Raw genomic sequence first — 5,923 nt, 5'->3', positions numbered from 1 at the left:
GCATGAAATTTAAGAGTACAACAAGCCAGTTTAGTGCATGTTGGGTACAGAAAAAGTGAGGAATAAAGAACTAGAGGTTATATCAGTAAAAAATGTTCTGATTGGTGAACAAATAGTACAAAATAAATGGAAAACAAAAAAGAGGGCTTCAGAAATTTATGGGAATATAAAATATTCAGCTATAAAAAGAATCCAAGAGGACTTCCAATCAAGGTGGTGGAGTAAGTAAACACCATGCTTGTATCCTCCCATGAGCACATAAATTATAACAATTAAAGAACAATGATCATTGAGAACCACCTGAACACCAGCTGAACAGAAGTCTTATAACTAAGGATATAAAAAGTAAGCCACAGCAAGACCAGTAGGAGGGGCAGAGATGCAGAAAGGGCAGGTTCCCCCACCCTGGTAATTCCCTGAGATGCCACCCCACCCAATTTAAGTGCCTAGCGCAAACCATGTCCAGCAGCTTTTCCACACAAATGGCTTACCTTGGCTCCTACTGCAGACTTTCCTAAAATCTCTCAAGATATTTCTTAAAATGTTCCATAAACCCCAAACAAGCAAGAGGTGCCTTGTACTTCTTGCTAATCAGTCTCAAGCCTGGCACAATTGGCAACCAGTCTCAACTTGCATTGTAACTCCCATCAGGTGGCTCCAAACCTGGCATAAGCTGAAGCCTGTTTGGCCTAGAATTTAATTTCAATTAAATGTCCACACACCTGGCATAAGTGTGCTGGCCTCTGTTCACATGGTGGTGCCAACCAAAGTTTCCTAAGCCTGGCACTAGTGGCCCCCTGCCATGGTTTAAGCACCTCCAAGCCCAGCACAAGTGTCAACCAAAGGCAGATCACTTTGTAGCTTCCAATAGGCAGCCCCAAGCCAGGCACAAAAGGCAGCTGACCTTGGCCTGCACCAGAGTCCCTAAGAGCCTCCAGAACAAACACACCCATCAGCTGACTTCATACCACACCAGAGCACCAAACGGCTCCACAAACACATCCAAAGGGTGGACTCTGCTAGCATGAGAACCCTCCTAAAACAATTCCTGCTCTATGTGGTCAGCCCCTACATAACAGCTTGTCTACTGTAGTCATGGCCAGCCATCATAGCCAGTTAACCCTAGGGTCAATCCTACCCACTGATGGGCCAATAGCAATCTAAGGTTAAACATAATAGGAAGAGCACACATAACCCACACTAGGGACACTCCTGGAACACCTGGCTCAGGTGAAGTAGGAGACTGTACTACTGTACCCCATAGGACACATATTATATAAGACCACTCTGCCAAGACTTGGGGATCTAGCAGATCTACCTAATATATATATATATAAATGAATACAGAGAGTCAGCCAAAATGAAGAGATGAAGAAAAAAGTCCCAAATGAAAGAACAGTACAAAACTAAAAAAACAAAAACAAAAACAAAACAAACCTAAATGAAATGGAGATAAGCAATTTACCAAATATAGAGTTCAAAATACTGGTTACAATGAACTTAGAGAAAATAAATAAACTCAGCGAAAGCCTCAACAAAAAGGTAGAAGCAGTAAACCAGAACCAGTCAGAAAAGAAGAATACAATAACTGAAATGAAGAATGTGTTACAAGGAATCAACAGGACATTAGATGAAGCAGAGAATCAAATCAGTCATCTAGAAAACAAAGTAGTGTAAAATATCCAATCAGAACAGCAATGAGAATAAAAATTCCAAAAAATAATGAAGATAGTTTAAGGGGCTTCTGGGATAATATCAAGCATACAAATATTCTCATCATAGGGGTGCCAGAAAGAGAAGAGAGAGCAGAGAATTGAAAACCTATCTGAAGAAATAATGACAGAAAACTTCCCTAACCTGGTAAGAAAATAGATATACAAGTCCAGAAATCACAGAGAGTCCCAAATAAGATGAACCCAAAGAGGCTCACACCAAGATGCATCACAATTAAAATGCCAAAGTTTGAAGGCAAAGAGAGAATCATAAAAGCAAGAGAAAAGTAGTTAGTTATCTATCTGTGAGCTCCTATAAGACTGTCAGCTGAGTTTTCAACAGAAACTTTGCAGACCAGAAGGGAGTGATAACAAACATCAAAAAAAGATGAAAAACAAAGACCTACAGCAAAGATTACTTCGCAAGGCTATTATTTAGATTCATAGGAGAGCTAAAGAGTTTCTGAGACAAGGAAATAAACTAAAGCAGTTCATCAGCTCTTAACTATTACAAGAAATATTAAAAGGACTTCTTTAAATAGAAAAATCAAAAATATGCGTAAAAAAACATAGAAAAGAAAAAAAATCTAATTGACAAAAGCAAACATTTAGTAAAAGTAATGCAAAAAGCTAATGCAAAGATTAAAAGGCAAAAGTAGGAAGATCATGTGTAATTATAACAATAAATTAAGAGATAAATACAAACACACACAAAAGATGTAAAAAATTTGACAAAAACAAACATAGAGGGGTGAGCAAAAGATGCAGTGGTATTATAACGTGTTCAAATTTAAGCAACCATCAACTTAAAATAGACTTCTGTAAACATAGATTGGTATATAGAAAGCACATGGTAAACAGAAAACTATAGAAATTCTATAAGAGATATACAAGAAATAAAAAGAATCCAAACATAACACTATTAAAAATCATCAACATAGAGAGAAGAAAGAGAATAAGAAACAGAAAAACTACAAAAACAATCAGAGAACAATTACAAAATGGCGAAACCTACAAATCTATCAATAATTACATGTAAAAAGACTAGATCAGGAGTTCTCAACCCCTAGGTGGAGGACTGGCACCAGTCTGCAGCCTGTTAGGAACTGGGCCACATGGCAGGAGGTGAGCTGTGGTATTTGTAGCCTCTCCCTAGTGCTAGCATTATCGCCTCAGTTCTACCTCAAATTACCAGGCATTAAATTTTATAGGCGTCTATGGCCATGCCACTCTGAACGTGCCCAATCTCATCTGATCTCGGAAGCTAAGCAGGGTCGGGTCTGGTTAGTACTTGAATGGGAGACCACTTAGGAATACCAGGCATTAAAAAAAAAGAAAAAAAAAGTTCTCATAGGAGTACCTGTCCCTGGTGCCAAAAATATTGGGGATCTCTCGACTAAATGCTCCAATCAAAACATATAACACGACTGAATGAATAAAAAAACAAGGCCTGTCATATGCTGCCTAAAAGGGATGCATTTCAGATCAAAAGACACACACAGACTGAAAGAGATGGAAAAACATATTTCATGTAAACAAAAACTGAAAAAAAGCTAAGGAAGCAATAATTATATTAGACAAAATAGATTTTTAAACAAGGGCTGTACTGAGAAACAAAGAAGGGCATTTCATAATGAAAAAGGCATCAATTCGATTAAGAAGATATAACTCTTATAAACATTTGCATACCAAAATTAGGAATACCTACATATATAAAGCAAATATTGACCAAAATAAAGAGAGTGGCAGTAATACAGTTATACTAGGGGACTTTAATTCTCTATTAACATCAATGGATAGATTATCCAGAAAGAAAATCAACAAGAGATCAGTCCTTTAATAACGATTTAGACTAGAGAGACTTAATTGATATTAGTGGACATTTCACCCATAAGAAACAGAATATACATTCTTTTCAAGTGCACATGAAACATTTTCCAGGATAGACCACATATTAGGAAAAAAACAAAAACAAAAACAAGTCTCAATAAATTTAAGACTGAAATCGTCTTAAGCATTTTCTATGATCACAATAGTATGAAACTAAAAATCAATTACGTGAAGTGGCTAAATAACATGCTACTAAACAATGAATAAATAGATTAACAATTAAACCAAGGACAAAATCAAAACATACCTTGAGACAAATGAAAATCAAAGCACAGTGACTCGAAATCTAAGGGACACAGCCAAAACAGTTCTAAGAGGAAAATTTACAATACAGGTCAACATCGAACAAAAAAAATTTCAATCTAACTCTACACCTAAAGGACCTAAGAAAAAGAACAACAGAAGAAAGAACAAAGAACAAACAAAGCCCAAAGTGAATAAAAGGAAGGAAATAATAAAAATCAGATTGGAAATAAACAAAATAAAGTCTAATAAAAAAGATCAATAAAACCAAAAGCTAGTTATTAGAAAAGATATAAAAATTGATGAATCTTTAGCCAGCCTCATCAGAAAAAGAGAAAAGGCCCAAATAAAATCAGGAGTGAAAGGAGCGACAACTGACAGCATAGAAGTATGAAGGATTAGTAGGAAATACTATGAACAATTAATTATATGCCAACAAATTGAACGATCTGGAAGAAATGGATAAAGTCCAAGAAACGTATAATCTTCCAAGGCTGCATCAGGAAGAAAGAGGAAATGTAAGCAGACAGATAACTACTAACAAAACTTAATCAGTAATCAAAAAGCTCTCAATAAACAATCCCTGGGCCAGATGACTTCACAGGTGAATTTTACCAAACATTCATAGAAGATTTAATACCTATTAATCTCAAACTACTCCAAAAAAATTGAAACCATGGAAGGTTTCTAAACTCGTTTTATGAGGCCAGCATTACCCTGATACCGAAACCAGAAAAAGACATTATAAAAGAAGAAACTTATAGGCCAATATCTCTGATTAACAACAAATATCCTCAAGAAAAATATTAGCATTCCAAATTCAGCAATACATTAAAACGATCATACACCATGATCAAGTGGGATTTGTATATCTGGGGTGAAAGCCTGGGTCAATATCTGGAAATCAATGTGATACACTATATAAACAAAGTGAAGGATAAAAATCATATGATCATATCAATAGAAACAGAAAAAGCATTTGACAAAATTCAGCATCCATTTATGATAAAAACTCTCAGCAAAGTGGGAACAGAGGAAACATACCTCAACACAATAAAAGCCATATATTTATAGGCCCACAGTTAACTTCATACTCAACATTGAAAAGCTGAAAGCTTTTTCTTTGAGATCAGGAACAAGACGAGGATATCCACTTTCACCGCTTTTAATCAACATAGTATTAGAAGTCCCAGCCATAGCAGTAAGATAAGGAAGTAAGAGGCATATGAAATGGAAAGGAAGAAATAAAACTGTCATTATTTGTAGATGACATAATATTTTATATAAAGAACCCTAAAGAATCCACCAAAAAACTATTAGAATAAATTAGTTCAGTTAAGTAGCAGGATACAAAATTAATATTCCATTAATTTAGGAATAAATTTAATCAAGGAAGTAATATTCCATTAATTTAGGAATAAATTTAATCAAGGAAGTAAAACACCTATACTTAGAGAACTGTAAGACATTGAAAAAGGAAATAGAAGATACAAATAAATGGAAGGCTATACCGTGCTTATGGATAGGAATAACTAACCTTGTTAAAATGTCCACACTACCCAAAACAATCAGATTCAATGCAATTCCTATTAAAATACCACTGGCATTTTTCACACAACTAGAACAAATGATCCTAAAATTTATATGGAACCACAAAAGCCCCAAAATAGCCTTGGCAATCTTGAGAAAGAAGAACAAAAAGATATCATGCTATGTAAGCAAACTATACTACAGGGCTATAGTAATCAAAATAGCATGGTACTGGAACAGCATAGAAACAGACACATAAGTCAATGGAACAAAATAAAGAGCCAGGATATAAACCTATGCCTATAGGGTGAATTAATCTATGACAAGCAGTCAAGACTATACAATGGGGTAAAGACAGTCACTTTAATAACTGATGTGGGGAAAACTAGAAAGTATATACAAAAGAATGAACCTGGACCACTATCTTATACCACATACAAGAATAAACTCAAACTGATTAAAGATTTAAATTTAAGACTTGAAATCATAAAACTTCTAGGGTAAAACATAGGCAATAAACTCTTTGATTTCGCTCTAAGTAATATATA

At 35.1% G+C, this 5,923-nt stretch overlaps 2 pseudogenes; one reads left to right on the top strand and one right to left on the bottom strand.

Annotated features, from left to right (window-relative positions):
- The window catches only part of LOC111728996, a 164,703-nt pseudogene that overhangs the window by 58,257 nt on the left and 100,523 nt on the right, over positions 1-5,923 (bottom strand).
- Positions 2,926-3,044, top strand: LOC111729179 (annotated as a pseudogene).

Source organism: Pteropus vampyrus, unplaced genomic scaffold, assembly GCF_000151845.1.
Source record: "Pteropus vampyrus isolate Shadow unplaced genomic scaffold, Pvam_2.0 Scaffold8, whole genome shotgun sequence".
In the NCBI taxonomy this organism is placed as follows: Eukaryota; Metazoa; Chordata; class Mammalia; order Chiroptera; family Pteropodidae; genus Pteropus; species Pteropus vampyrus.
The sequence above is the reverse complement of the archived record's forward strand: the minus strand, read 5'-3'. Positions and strand labels throughout refer to the sequence as shown.